This window comes from Triturus cristatus, chromosome 2_2 (genome assembly GCF_964204655.1).
Source record: "Triturus cristatus chromosome 2_2, aTriCri1.1, whole genome shotgun sequence".
Classification (NCBI taxonomy): Eukaryota; Metazoa; Chordata; class Amphibia; order Caudata; family Salamandridae; genus Triturus; species Triturus cristatus.
In genome coordinates, this window is record NC_140582.1 from 520,782,719 (window position 1) to 520,799,524 (window position 16,806).

Below are 16,806 nucleotides of genomic sequence, written 5' to 3' on the forward strand. Positions count from 1 at the left end.
AGTGCCTCATTGTTGCGTTACGCATTGCATTATTTTTACATTGCATAGTGCCTGACTGTTGCATTATGCATTGCATTACTTTTCCATTGCAAAGTGCCTGATTCTATCATTACAAACTGCATAACATTGTATTAGGACTACAGTGGAATGTTTAGAAGTGCTCAATATTGCCAGAACTTACAAGGGCTGGCTGGCCTAACAACCGGCCAGGAGGAATGTTACAAATACTCATATGTTGGATATATATCATGTGGTCTTATCGTATATCTTTTTATATAAAATGTATACTCATTTTTATGAAACTCATGTGGAGTCCATTTGTGGTGTCATCATTGAGTTGCTGTGAGCGTGGTTGCAAATACTTTACACATTTGCCTTGAAGATAAGCCTGGCTGCTCGTGCCAAGCTACCAAGGGGGTGAGCGGGGGCTATCTCAGAAGGTGTCCTTCCTTTCCCTGATGTGGAACCGAGGGTCTGTATTTGGCCTAAGGTACCTACCTCAGCCAACCAAGGATCCCGGGTCTAACAGAACCAAATGATTTTCCCAGCATGTGGATCCTTATTTTACGCTACTGTTATAGCGACTGGAAATGTGAGTTCATAACATATGAAATAACAAAACAAGTACTGTACAAAGAGGAACATAAAACAAAACAAACAGGCACTGACAAAGCCAGTATATTTGGATTTTGTGTAGTTCATGCACACAGGGACACACACAGAGACTTTGATTATGGACATTTGCACACACGCCAAACAACACAACTACTGTTTTTTCAAAATCTTTGAGAAACATAGAGCCAGAGGTACAAAATTGCTTGTTTGTGATTTCCTAGCAGCAAAGTTTAACAATTCACCATTAGGAAATCGCAAACTGCACTGTACAACAGTGTGTTTGACACTGTTGGCAATTCGCACTGGATGGCAAATTGACCTGCCTCATCAATATTCATGAGGCAGGTATTTGTGACCCATTGTGAATGGCTATAATCGGCGATTGATTTTAAAAAAAAAAAGCAAATTGTTTTTGTCATGCAGCCTGGAAACTGGGATGCATTTCAAAAATAAAAATTAAAACTACCTTTTCGTGGGACCACTGCCTGCTCTTAAAAAATGTTGGTGCCCACATTCATAAAGGGGAAGGTGTCTATTGGGGACTCCTTCTCCTTTGTGACGGGTTGGAGATTAAGTTGGTGGAAACTGTGAATATTTTGTGACCACATTCCTGGTCGCAAAACATTCCTACATACCAGTGCGACTCGCTATTAGGAAGGAACACCCTTAACAAGCCTAAGTATGGGTGGTGAACTCCGCTCCTCTCGAAGAGTTTGCAGAGTTTTTTGCACTCAGCATTATGTGGAGATCACGGAGTTCTGAAAAACTCTGCTTCGTGTTGTGGAGCAGAGTTTTTTTCCTCGCTCGCTCGCGTTCGTCAAAGTCAAGTTGGTGAGCGCGATCGAGAAAAATCCACCTCCCAGTCCGATTTTTCCTCGTTCGCGATCGATCGTCAACATCAAAATGGCGAGCGCGAGTGTGGAAAATCGACCTCCGGGCGAGATTTCTCAACGCGGGCGGTCAGATTTCTCATTGCGAGTGGTCGCGACTGCTTGCATTAAGAAATCGTCCGTTTGAGTTGAGAAAGCTGTTGCTCAAGTAAAAATCTACTCGAGCAGCAGAAAGGAAGCCGTGCCTGCTCGCGCTGTGCATGGTGCCATTCACAATGATTGCACAGTGCAGACAAGCACCTGGCACTGAAAATCACCACGAAGTACGTTTTTCAAGCGCACTCTTTCAAGTGGTAAAATGCTTCATACATCTGGCCCCTAAACCTCTGTATGCACACAAACTGAGAAACATACAGTCGGAAATGCACACAGAATGATAGCCACATATTACCATGCACGGCAGGGGGCACACTGAGATGTCTATCATTGGAGCACAGGATGACATGCAACGAGGAGCACAATGTGAAGGTCAGAGTACCGAGTGATGCTTCTCAAACGTTCACTGCATGATATGCAAATGTGAGTGTTTGCGTTAAAGCATTTTAACTTCACATTAATGCAGTAAAAGCATTGCATTACTCAGTAAATTCATCCATTTGAATGTACCATCCTAACTTGCCTCGCCTTTGCTTGAAATGTTGTCATTTTGATTTATTTATAAGCACAGTGAGGAACAAATATACGTGATTTATTTTGTATAATATTCTCCCAGCTTGGACATTTCTTCAAGTCACTAATTTAAGCAAAAACTGATGGCAAACATCTAAGCGTCTGATGTACGGTCCTCAGTGTTTGCGACTCACAATTTCCATTTTTTGCAACTCACAAATTTCGAATCGCAAACACTGATGTACAACAGTGTCTGAGACACCGTTTGCGATTACCAAATGGGTCGCAAAGGACCTGCCTCATTAATATTCATGAGGCAAGTCACATTTTGCGACCCATTGGGAATGGCCAGCACCACAGGGGCGGTGCCTTGCTGTGGTCAGCAGACCACCATTTCTGTGACTGGTTTTTCAATAAAGCAGTTTTTGTAATGGAGCCTGTTTTCCTTAAAGGAAAATGGGATGAATTTAAAAATGAAAATGAAATGTTTTCAGTTCGTACGCCCTCTGCCTGCTCTTAAAAAAAAAAAAATCCGATGCCAATCACAAAGGGGAAGGGGTCTCCTAGGAACCCCTTCCCGTTTGCGACTGACTTACCACCAATTCGAAACTGGTGGTAAATGTTTTGCGACCCCATTTGAATCCCCCTGCAACTCGCTAGTAGGAAAGGAGGCCCTTGGCATGCCCCTTCCTAATAGCGACTCGCAAAACCTATTTTGTGAGTCGGTAACGGGTAACCGACTCGCAAAATAGGGTTGGTACATGTTACAACCCTTTTTAGTGGTCACAAACGGGCCGATTTCCCATTTGCGTCCCCTGTTTGCTACCATTAAAAACTGTTGCACAACTGGCCCCAGGAGTCTTAGGTGTTACACACATTGTCCAAGGATATACATTCTGTAATATATCACAATAAAGGGCCAGATGTACTAAGAAACCGTTTTGTGATTCCCAATTGCAAATCCTTGCGATTCGCAATTAGGAAATCGAAAAACAGCATGTTCGAAAGTGTGTTGAACACTTTCTGCAATTCCCAGTGGGTCGCAAATTACCTACCTCATGAATATTAATGAAGTAGATCACAATTTGCGACCTTTTAGGAATCGCAAAATTCACAGGGATGGTGGCCTGCTGAGGTCAGCAGACCACCAGGAAAACAGGATTTGTTACAAAAAGAAAAATTAAAAGTTTTCTTTTAATTTTTTAAAGGCAGGCTGTGGCCTGCTCTTCAAAAACATTTCTGCATACGTTCACAAAGGGGAAGGGGCTATTTTTTTATATGTATTCATTTTTTGAAAAGCTTTATTGAACAATTTTGTTAATACATAAAGATATCAGCAAATACAAAGAGAATGCCAATATAGCAATATAACAAAGGAATTGGCCGATACCTGGAAGAGAAGAATAAAAGCAATTTGTGGATTTTTATGTAAAGAGGAGGGGAAGGAGAGGGAAGGGAGCTGAGGAGGGGTGAGAAGGGGAGGAGAGGAAAAATAAACACTATGATAAGAAAATAAGAAAATAAAGCAGAGAAAGGCATACTAGAAAAATATTATAAATATAACAATATAACTTGTCTAACAAGTAAGTATATATAATAGAATATCTTGTAATCAAGAGAAGGGAGCTAGAAGGAGCAGTCATCCATTCTTCTTCCTAGTTATATATCATGAATCATAAGGGAATGGATCACTTGTAACTGGAAATAGGGGTCTTTCGGGTCGTTTCCTGAACCACTAATACCTAAATAGGTATTATGAGAACCCTCAATCACGTATTTTTTGATGGTATTGGCGGTGTATCTTGGTTCTCCGCCTTTTAAATACGTTTAAGCATTATCATCGGGTCTCTTGTGTGTTATGCTTCCTCCACCTGGAGGGAACCGCTACTTCGCAGTAGTGATCAGAAATATTGGTGCAAAAAAGGTGCAAAATAACGTGAAAAGTTAACGTTAAAATGTCTTACCAGTACTACCTTCAAAAAGCAAAATGTATTCTGTCAGGTGTATTGGTAGACTTCTAAAAAATGGTGGTGCAGGAGGTCAGATTATGTAACCCCAGCACTTTAAAGTGTCCAAAACAAAAATGGTCGACATGTTTCTGCCCCTCTAGCGCCCCTGGAGGGGGTCGTTGGGCATTCCTCAGGACCTAGTGAATGTGTGAACCGGTGTTCTCCAGTTCAAAGAATGAGGTTTATGATGATTTTCATAAACAATATCTTAAGGTTATTCTGTTCCTAAAATAAGGAAGAACAAGTAAAATAAAATAAAATAAAGTAAAATAAAAGAGACAGTACAATGAAATGCACACCACTCTGGGCGATTATACAGCAGATTTCTTATTGGAAAATGGCAATTCTTTAAAATACTGTACTGTAAAGCAATGTCAAAAATGGCAAATCTTCACTGTATTCCAAGAAAGCGATCTCAAAATGTTCGTATCTGTATATTGTTTTAGCACACAGGACCTGAATAGAGGGCTGGGTGTGGGGGGAGATAGTATGTAGTTCTTACTATCACAACGAGAATTAAGGAAGTTGAGTTATCTGGTAATGTACAGTTTCGATGTTTGGATTGTTTGACAATCGGTTGAAATTTCACAACGTCAAGTTATAAAACTCATAAGCGGTACGTTTTTATCAAAACAGAAAAGAGAACGAAACCTCGTCAGTTACCTTTTGGGCGCATCCGTTTTGCGGCTGCTGCCTGCCACCGTAAGCGCGTAGCCTGTAAATAGAAACGGGATAGGGCTGGGATGGGTGGGGGTAGGGTGGTTTTAAATACCGTGTGGTTGTTGAGGGCTGTAGAGCTGCTAGTCGTTCACAGGATTCCTCCTTCGTACCTCCTTTTCGGGCTTTGCACAACTTGTGCTGACGCTGGCTTGCAGGGCTCGTACTGAACGAGATCCCGTGTTCTTGCCGTTTTGTACTTTTTTCATAGAGATCGAGGAAGGACTCTATCTGTCATCGTTTGTATGAATCGAAGAAAGACTCGTTATGTGTGTGACGTGATATGCACTATGAAGTAATATTTACAAAAGGCTTGTTTTTAAAGTTATAAATAATTTATAATTATTTTATAAATGATTTATGAGCTGTAATCAAAATTTTTAAAAGTGGAAAAGGAGGCTATACATGCAAAAGGCTTTACTTTTAGAAGTTTTATACGTTTGATATGTGTCGATGATTGGTTAGTACATCTATTTTGGATTTTGTTTTTCACGGCAAGAGCCTGGTGATGTTTGTGAAATGTCATTCTCTTTAAGGCTGAACAACTGGCGGTTTTGTTGAGAGCAAGTTGGGGTCTGAATTTTATGATTGTATCGTGTTAAACATGATATTGTCCATCGCATCATCGGTACAACATGAGATTGCATCTGGCATAGTTTTGGAAGGACTCTTCACGTTTTGGGTGTTCAGGGTCAAGACCTTGCACGAAGTTATTTGAAACTTAACCAGGGTATGTTATCGTTCAATCCATTGGTGTCTGTGCAGAGGCGGTGTACCCATCTTTGTTCTCTTTCGAATAGGATTTTTTCAGCATTGGTCTTTGGTCCTAATAGTGTTTCAATTATGGTCCATTTCAGATCATCCACTGAGTGTTTTTGTTCGATGTAATGTCGGCTCATCTTTGTGGTTTCTCGTTTGCATTTTACGTTGCTCCTATGTTCGCAAATTCTTACTTTGACTTTCCTGCATGTCATGCCGATGTATCTAAGGTTACAGGGACATGTGATCATATAGACAACAAAGGATGTGTTACAGTTTGTGTGTTGTCTTATGGTCCACTTCATGTTTGGTGTTAGTTGGATAGTCTTTGTCGGTGTAGTCAAGTGACAAACTGAACACTGTCCACAAGGGTAATGTCCTGTGACTGGTTGTAGGTCCCACAAGGTGTTGATCATATTCGGGGAGGGAGGGGGTGGTCTGGTATGTACCAAAATGTCTTTTATGTTCCTAGTTCTTTTATTGGCAAACCTGGGTTTCTGCCATTTTAAAGTACCTGAGGTCAGGATCCGCCAATTTTTGTGGATTATTTTCTTTACAGCATTGCTCGCTGTACTGTAGGTTGTCACGCATGTAGGTGTATCATCTGCAGGGTCTCTCTTTGTTGTTTCCAGGAGACAATCCCTGGGCTGGTTTCTCGCCGTTTTCTTACATTTAGATATTATTCTGGTTGGATAGTCCCGTTTGAGAAGCTTTTGGCTAAGGTCATTAGCTTGTTTCTTATATTCCGCTAAATCACTGCAGTTACGTTTCAGCCTAAGGAACTGGCTGTATGGTAGATTTTCTTTTAGCGGCCGAGGGTGGAAACTGTTAAATGATAAGAGGCTGTTTCTGGCAGTCGGTTTGAAGAAAGTACGTGTCTTGATGGTGTCTTCTTCAATGTAGATCGTGAGATCCAAAAAATCCAGCTGTGTGTCATTAGCTGTGTAAGTGAATCTCAGACATTCATCTTGTTCATTCATCCATTGATGGAACTTCCTCAGGCTTTCTTGATCGCCTTCCCAAATTACTATGATGTCATCAATGTACCGTTTCCAAAAACGGATGTGGGTTTGATAAGGATTTCTTGCATTTTGTATAAAGATTTTCTCAAAAGTGCTCACATATAGTCCCGCTACGCTCGGCGCAAATGTGCTCCCCTTAGATGTTCCGTGTCGTTGATGGTATAGTTTCCCTTCGTACTCGAAGTAGTTCTCTGTAAGAGCCAGGGTGCAGCATTGTAATACAAAATGTCGTGGAGTCTGGTATGTCCAGTCTTGGTCAAAAAGTATTGTTTCGAGTGTTTCGAGAGTTTTCTGCTGAGGCAAGCTGGTGTACAAACTCTCTACATCAAAACCTGCCAAGAGCATGGATTTTGAAGTGAAATTTTCATTTTTCAAAAGGTTCAATAGATCGCGTGTGTCTTTCAGGTAAGTTGGAGTTTGTTGAACCAAAGGCTTTAGGAAATGGTCTGCAAATTGTGAAAGAGGCTCTAAAATAGATCCAATGCCTGACACAATTGGGCGGCCTGGGCGTGGTCTCTTCTCTTTATGTATCTTAGGGAGAGAATAGAAGTATGGTATTTTTGGTGATGTAGTCTTCAGAAAGTCTGCTTCTTTCTGTGATATCCACCTGTTGATTTCGGCTTCTTCTACCATGATCTTGATTGTTTGTTGTAGTCTTGCAGTCGGGTCTGTTGTAATGATGGTATAGAATTTGTCGTCGGATAGTAGGTTAAGGCATTGTTGATTGTAGCCTTCCTTACTTATTAAGACGATTCCTCCTCCCTTGTCTGCTGGTTTTATTATCATGTCTTTGGCATTCTTTAAAGATTCCAGAGCTTGTTTTTCAACTCTTGTTAGATTCATGAATGGTTTTTTTGTAGATTCTGTCAGTTCACCGATGTCCTTCATGATTGCTTGTTCGAATGTCTGGAGTTCAATGGGAACTTGGTGATTCAGTGGACAGAAGGTGGATTTGAGGCGTAATGGTGTATCACCTACTTTCTCCTCAGTACCTTCAGTGCCTTTATTCGAGAAGAAGGCTTTGAGTTTTAGTTTCCTACAAAATTCGGCGGCTTCACATTTTATCTTGAAAACATCTAGGTTTGGTGTTGGTACGTACCCGAGTCCTTTATTTAGTACCTTTTCTTGTGCCTCTGTCAGAACTATATCTGTAAGGTTGATTACGAGCGAGTCGTGCTCGTTCCTGGTTTCTCCTTGGGCATGTTGGACATGCTCCTGGTTTGGACTTGTCTTTCTTGATCTGTCCACGTCACTCCTTTTCTTCGTCCTCTCTGGTTCGTCTGGCCACGTCCTAAAAAAGACGGTTGTTGCATATATGGTCCTGGGTAATGTCCCATTGGTGGAGGCCCTGGAGTGAATGGATTCATCCAACCTTGAAAGTTCGGTGTGTATGGTTGGAAGGGGAGTGGTTGTTGGTTTCCATATTGGGGAGTGCGCCAGAAATTTGGTCTCCGCTGTTGTTGACGTCTGTAGGTACCTCGGTTCCGTCTTGGTGGTCTTGTCTCTCCATTGTTCCAGTCGGAACTGTCAATTGATGATCCGCTATTATCGGTATCGGACTGGTAATCTGGTATTTCATAGTCGTCTTTGCTGTATGGATGCATTTTCTCCATGGAGAAGCGTTTGAGATCTTTTCCTAGTTTCTGTATTTTGTTGTTGGTTATGTACTCCTTGGTCTCATTCATGTCTTTGTTAATTTCCTCAAGTCTTTTTTTATAGACAGATAGTTGAACCATGTTCTTGATCCTGGTTTCATGTAATTGAATCTTGATAGTTAGGGCATCAGTCAGTCTTGTGGCTGTTTTGATTATTAACACAAGATAATCTCTCGTGCACTTCCACGAAATCGCAGACCAGTCCTTTCGGAATGCTAGATCTTTTAGGAAAATCCGTGGTGCATTATGTACCCAGAGGCCCCTCGGGGCTGCGTTAGCTCGCAAATACTCAGTCATTATGACGCCGTGGATGGCAGTCCTTACTTGCTCCTTTTTCAGCTCAGAGAGTTCTTCCCAGTCTGTATTTTGTTCCAGTGCTTGTGTGAGATTGTTATTCTGAAGTAGTGATGGTAACGAAAGAATTGCATTTATTTCATCCGCTGAATAACTCAGACCTAGATTTTCGGCCATGGTTGCTGTAGTAGGTTCGAGGTTTGTAACTCGAACTTTTGTGTTTTGTAAGTAAAATCCTTGATTCCTCAGTCGAGAAAAAAGGGGGGTCACTTAGTCTTCCCAGATGTGGGGAGGTAGTCAATGACGCTCCCACAGCTGTGCGCTGCTTAATATCTTGTAATCAAGAGAAGGGAGCTAGAAGGAGCAGTCATCCATTCTTCTTCCTAGTTATATATCATGAATCATAAGGGAATGGATCACTTGTAACTGGAAATAGGGGTCTTTCGGGTCGTTTCCTGAACCACTAATACCTAAATAGGTATTATGAGAACCCTCAATCACGTCTGTCTATAAAAAAAGACTTGAGGAAATTAACAAAGACATGAATGAGACCAAGGAGTACATAACCAACAACAAAATACAGAAACTAGGAAAAGATCTCAAACGCTTCTCCATGGAGAAAATGCATCCATACAGCAAAGACGACTATGAAATACCAGATTACCAGTCCGATACCGATAATAGCGGATCATCAATTGACAGTTCCGACTGGAACAATGGAGAGACAAGACCACCAAGACGGAACCGAGGTACCTACAGGCGTCAACAACAGCGGAGACCAAATTTCTGGCGCACTCCCCAATATGGAAACCAACAACCACTCCCCTTCCAACCATACACACCGAACTTTCAAGGTTGGATGAATCCATTCACTCCAGGGCCTCCACCAATGGGACATTACCCAGGACCATATATGCAACAACCGTCTTTTTTAGGACGTGGCCAGACGAACCAGAGAGGACGAAGAAAAGGAGTGACGTGGACAGATCAAGAAAGACAAGTCCAAACCAGGAGCATGTCCAACATGCCCAAGGAGAAACCAGGAACGAGCACGACTCGCTCGTAATCAACCTTACAGATATAGTTCTGACAGAGGCACAAGAAAAGGTACTAAATAAAGGACTCGGGTACGTACCAACACCAAACCTAGATGTTTTCAAGATAAAATGTGAAGCCGCCGAATTTTGTAGGAAACTAAAACTCAAAGCCTTCTTCTCGAATAAAGGCACTGAAGGTACTGAGGAGAAAGTAGGTGATACACCATTACGCCTCAAATCCACCTTCTGTCCACTGAATCACCAAGTTCCCATTGAACTCCAGACATTCGAACAAGCAATCATGAAGGACATCGGTGAACTGACAGAATCTACAAAAAAACCATTCATGAATCTAACAAGAGTTGAAAAACAAGCTCTGGAATCTTTAAAGAATGCCAAAGACATGATAATAAAACCAGCAGACAAGGGAGGAGGAATCGTCTTAATAAGTAAGGAAGGCTACAATCAACAATGCCTTAACCTACTATCCGACGACAAATTCTATACCATCATTACAACAGACCCGACTGCAAGACTACAACAAACAATCAAGATCATGGTAGAAGAAGCCGAAATCAACAGGTGGATATCACAGAAAGAAGCAGACTTTCTGAAGACTACATCACCAAAAATACCATACTTCTATTCTCTCCCTAAGATACATAAAGAGAAGAGACCACCCCCAGGCCGCCCAATTGTGTCAGGCATTGGATCTATTTTAGAGCCTCTTTCACAATTTGCAGACCATTTCCTAAAGCCTTTGGTTCAACAAACTCCAACTTACCTGAAAGACACACGCGATCTATTGAACCTTTTGAAAAATGAAAATTTCACTTCAAAATCCATGCTCTTGGCAGGTTTTGATGTAGAGAGTTTGTACACCAGCTTGCCTCAGCAGAAAACTCTCGAAACACTCGAAACAATACTTTTTGACCAAGACTGGACATACCAGACTCCACGACATTTTGTATTACAATGCTGCACCCTGGCTCTTACAGAGAACTACTTCGAGTACGAAGGGAAACTATACCATCAACGACACGGAACATCTATGGGGAGCACATTTGCGCCGAGCGTAGCGGGACTATATGTGAGCACTTTTGAGAAAATCTTTATACAAAATGCAAGAAATCCTTATCAAACCCACATCCGTTTTTGGAAACGGTACATTGATGACATCATAGTAATTTGGGAAGGCGATCAAGAAAGCCTGAGGAAGTTCCATCAATGGATGAATGAACAAGATGAATGTCTGAGATTCACTTACACAGCTAATGACACACAGCTGGATTTTTTGGATCTCACGATCTACATTGAAGAAGACACCATCAAGACACGTACTTTCTTCAAACCGACTGCCAGAAACAGCCTCTTATCATTTAACAGTTTCCACCCTCGGCCGCTAAAAGAAAATCTACCATACAGCCAGTTCCTTAGGCTGAAACGTAACTGCAGTGATTTAGCGGAATATAAGAAACAAGCTAACGACCTTAGCCAAAAGCTTCTCAAACGGGACTATCCAACCAGAATAATATCTAAATGTAAGAAAAGGGCGAGAAACCAGCCCAGGGATTGTCTCCTGGAAACAACAAAGAGAGACCCTGCAGATGATACACCTACATGCGTGACAACCTACAGTACAGCGAGCAATGCTGTAAAGAAAATAATCCACAAAAATTGGCGGATCCTGACCTCAGGTACTTTAAAATGGCAGAAACCCAGGTTTGCCAATAAAAGAACTAGGAACATAAAAGACATTTTGGTACATACCAGACCACCCCCTGCCTTCCCGAATATGATCAACACCTTGTGGGACCTACAACCAGTCACAGGACATTACCCTTGTGGACAGTGTTCAGTTTGTCACTTGACTACACCGACAAAGACTATCCAACTAACACCAAACATGAAGTGGACCATAAGACAACACACAAACTGTAACACATCCTTTGTTGTCTATATGATCACATGTCCCTGTAACCTTAGATACATCGGCATGACATGCAGGAAAGTCAAAGTAAGAATTTGCGAACATAGGAGCAACGTAAAATGCAAACAAGAAACCACAAAGATGAGCCGACATTACATCGAACAAAGACACTCAGTGTATGATCTGAAATGGACCATAATTGAAACACTATTAGGACCAAAGACCAATGCTGAAAAAATCCTATTCGAAATAGAACAAAGATGGGTACACCGCCTCTGCACAGACACCAATGGATTGAACGATAACATACCCTGGTTAAGTTTCAAATAACTTCGTGCAAGGTCTTGACCCTGAACACCCAAAACGTGAAGAGTCCTTCCAAAACTATGCCAGATGCAATCTCATGTTGTACCGATGATGCGATGGACAATATCATGTTTAACACGAGACAATCATAAAATTCAGACCCCAACTTGCTCTCAACAAAACCGCCAGTTGTTCAGCCTTAAAGAGAATGGCATTTCACAAACATCACCAGGCTCTTGCCGTGAAAAACAAAATCCAAAATAGATGTACTAACCAATCATCGACACATATCAAACGTATAAAACTTCTAAAAGTAAAGCCTTTTGCATGTATAGCCTCCTTTTCCACTTTTAAATATTTTGATTACAGCTCATAAATCATTTATAAATTAATTATAAATTATTTATAACTTTAAAAACAAGCCTTTTGTAAATATTACTTCATAGTGCATATCACGTCACACACATAACGAGTCTTTCTTCGATTCATACAAACGATGACAGATAGAGTCCTTCCTCGATCTCTATGAAAAAAGTACAAAACGGCAAGAACACGGGATCTCGTTCAGTACGAGCCCTGCAAGCCAGCGTCAGCACAAGTTGTGCAAAGCCCGAAAAGGAGGTACGAAGGAGGAATCCTGTGAACGACTAGCAGCTCTACAGCCCTCAACAACCACACGGTATTTAAAACCACCCTACCCCTACCCATCCCAGCCCTATCCCGTTTCTATTTACAGGCTACGCGCTTACGGTGGCAGGCAGCAGCCGCAAAACGGATGCGCCCAAAAGGTAACTGACGAGGTTTCGTTCTCTTTTCTGTTTTGATAAAAACGTACCGCTTATGAGTTTTATAACTTGACGTTGTGAAATTTCAACCGATTGTCAAACAATCCAAACATCGAAACTGTACATTACCAGATAACTCAACTTCCTTAATTCTCGTTGTGATAGTAAGAACTACATACTATCTCCCCCCACACCCAGCCCTCTATTCAGGTCCTGTGTGCTAAAACAATATACAGATACGAACATTTTGAGATCGCTTTCTTGGAATACAGTGAAGATTTACCATTTTTGACATTGCTTTACAGTACAGTATTTTAAAGAATTGCCATTTTCCAATAAGAAATCTGCTGTATAATCGCCCAGAGTGGTGTGCATTTCATTGTACTGTCTCTTTTATTTTACTTTATTTTATTTTATTTTACTTGTTCTTCCTTATTTTAGGAACAGAATAACCTTAAGATATTGTTTATGAAAATCATCATAAACCTCATTCTTTGAACTGGAGAACACCGGTTCACACATTCACTAGATCCTGAGGAATGCCCAACGACCCCCTCCAGGGGCGCTAGAGGGGCAGAAACATGTCGACCATTTTTGTTTTGGACACTTTAAAGTGCTGGGGTTACATAATCTGACCTCCTGCACCACCATTTTTAAGAAGTCTACCAATACACCTGACAGAATAAATTTTGCTTTTTGAAGGTAGTACTGGTAAGACATTTTAACGTTAACTTTTCACGTTATTTTGCACCTTTTTTGCACCAATATTTCTGATCACTACTGCGAAGTAGCGGTTCCCTCCAGGTGGAGGAAGCATAACACACAAGAGACCCGATGATAATGCTTAAACGTATTTAAAAGGCGGAGAACCAAGATACACCGCCAATACCATCAAAAAATACGTGATTGAGGGTTCTCATAATACCTATTTAGGTATTAGTGGTTCAGGAAACGACCCGAAAGACCCCTATTTCCAGTTACAAGTGATCCATTCCCTTTTGATTCATGATATATAATAGAATAACCAGGTAAAGAAGAAATGAAAGAAAGGGTTGAAATCATTCAAGGGGGGTTTGAAATTTTCAGAGGTGACATGTGAAGTATTTTTTAACACCAGTCGGTCCAAATAGGTGGTAAGGGGCAAGCAGAAGAGATCTCTATTAATTGTTGGAGTGCAAGAGGAGGCAAAGGCAATGTCAAGTCTATGAAAATGACTAAGAGTATTCCACCAATGTTGTATGGAAAGATTTGTGAGAGTTTTCCAGTTAAAGGAGATGTGTTGAAAAGCGAGAGCGAGCATGAGGTCAAAAAGACCATAGCAATGTGGAGAAAGGTCTAAAGAAACAGAGAGGCAACCAGCGAAGAGGAGAGGACTAGAATAAGGAATGGAGATTGCAAACAGACGGGAGATATATGACCAAACTTTCTTCCAGAATTCTGAAACTGTAGGACAGAGAAAGAAGAGATTGAGAAGTCCAACAGTTAGAATCAGAAGAAGCAGAAAAACGAGATAAGGAAACAGGGGAAAGATAAAGTCTGTGATAGAGAAATAACAAAGATTGGGTAAGGGAAGCAGAACAAGGAATTTTTAAGGATCTGGACCAAAGTTTATCCCAAAAAGTGACAGGCCAATCGCATCCCAAGTCCGATTCCCAAGAAAGTTCGAGTTTAGATTTAACGCGAGCTGGATTTGGGGGCTGAGAATTTTTATAGATAAAAGAGGCTTTAGGAAGGGTAAGAAGTATTATGAGGAGAGGATTCTGGATGGCAGATGAAGAAGGGGGAGGAAGGGAATAATAAATGTCAGGAATAATCGCCATGAGAGTAGTAAATTTCTGCAAAAAGGAACGAGGGCAATGGAATAAGGACTGGAATTGGGGAAAAGTACAAGGTGAAATTCCATCAAAAAGCTGTTTTACCCATGAGATACCTTTTAATTTCCAAGCGATCCAAAAAATGGGTCTGTTATTGAGGAGAATAAGCAAATTATGCCAAATAGGGGTGTCTAAGAAAGATTCACGAGAAATAGTAGTGGGGTGGACTAAAGGCTTCAAGAGGGAACAAGTGTATCTAAATAAGGGGAGGGAAGTATGAGAAGTTTTGGTGGAGAAACGTATAACTTTATTGAAGGAAAAGGGTAATAATAAGATTTGTTCAATGGAGAGCCAAAGGGGGGTAAAGGGAGAAGGGTCTGATGTAAGCCATCTTGAGGCTTGTCGCAGTGAGAAGGATTTTTGATAAAGACGAAAATCCGGGAAATTAACTCCACCATTAGATTTTGGTTTTCGAAGAGAAGATAAAGCAATTCTGTATTTTTTTGTTTTTCCAAAGAAATCTAGAAGGGCACAAGTCAATGCGTTTAAAATAGGTAGCAGGAATGTGGACGGGGAGCATGGAGAAAATATAAATTAGAATTGGGGCGATCATCATCTTAATTGAAGCGCCCCCACCAAGAAAGAAAGAGAGGATTCCAAGCAGAGAGTAATTTCTCAATTCGAGATAAGGCTGCAGACATATTTAGTTTAATTGAAGAGGCAATGCACTTAGAAAACCATATACCCAGGTATTTAATTTTCAAAGTATTCCAAGGAAACCCAGTGGAGAAGAAATGGGGAAAACAGAATTTTGTAAGAGGAAGAATTTCAGTCTTATCTGAATTAATTTTGTGCCCGGAAACCTGCGAAAAAAAATTGAATTCAAGTAATAAAGGAGGAATAGATGTTTCGGGAGCAGAAATGAATAAAAGAATATCGTCTGCATATGCAGAGAGTTTCAGTTGATTATCACCGTAAGGAAAGCCAGAAATTGAGTCATTGTTACGAATAGAAGTCAAAAAAGGTTCAAGGTCTAGAACAAAGAGAAGTGGGGATAAAGGACAGCCTTGACGAACACCACATTGGAGAGGAAAATAAGATGAAACAAGACCATTAACTAGGACCGAGGCTTTAGGAGCAGAATATAGTACGGAGATAAGGGAGATGAATTTAGGACCAAAACCATGCCAGCGTAACGATGCAAACAAAAAAGGCCAATCAACTCTATCAAAAGCTTTCTCTGCATCAACAGAGATAGCAGCCAGAGGAATAGAAAGGGAGGAGGCTTTATTAAGTCTACCTTGAACAAAACCACATTGCTCTTTACCAATAAGATGAGGCATAAGAGGATCTAAACGTAAAGCAAGCATTTTAGCAAATAATTTATAATCAATATTAACTAAAGAGATCGGATGACAGTTTTTACAAAATTGAGGATCACGGACTTCTGTAGGAATGAGGCAAATAGTGGCCTCCTGAAAAGTACCTTCTGTCTTACCAGATGAATAAAATGAGTGAAAGAGCATTAAAAGTTTAGGGAGTAACAAATCAGAAAAATGCATGTAAAATTCAACAGAAAAAACGTCTGGACCGGGCGATTTTCCTTTGGTAAGAGTATTTAAAGCTTTGGAAAGTTCATTAAGGGAAAGGTAATTTTCAAGATCAAGATCAAGAATATTAAGATGCGAAGTAGAAGGAGTAGGAAGTTTGTCAAGATAGGACTGAATGAGAGCAGAAGTGGGGGGAGAATCTGGTGTGTAAAGATTCTGATAAAAAAGTTTAAACTCATCAAGTATTTCCTGATCTTTATGTAACAGGGAATTTTCGGAAGAGTAAATAGAATCTATAAGAGTGCGCTCCCTATGTGTTTTGAGATAATTAGCAAGAGGTTTTCCTGATTTATTGCGACCGCCATAATAACAACCACTACTGCAAAGGAGTATTGATGATGCATTGTCAGTAGTAGCTTCATTAAATTCAATCTTAACTCGTATGAGTTCCGGTGAAAAGGATTTATTTGAGGAAATATAGAATTCATGCTCCAAAAGCTTAATATGAGCCAATGTAGTCTTCCTTATCTGAAGAAAACGTTTCTTTTTCTTAGAGACAAAATCTATAATGAAACCTCTTGCCATTGCTTTAAAGGAATCCCAAATAATGTGAGGAGAGGTGCTGGGGTCACAATTAAGCACAAAGAATTCATTAGCAAAGGAGCGAAAGGAGGAGGAGAAAAGAGGATCAGTAAGAAGGGATTTATTAAAACGCCATCGGGAAGATTTTGCATGCAGAGGAAGTAAATCAAGGTCCGTTACATTTGGGGCATGGTCCGAGATAACTATGGGCTCGATAGAAGAGGATAGTAGA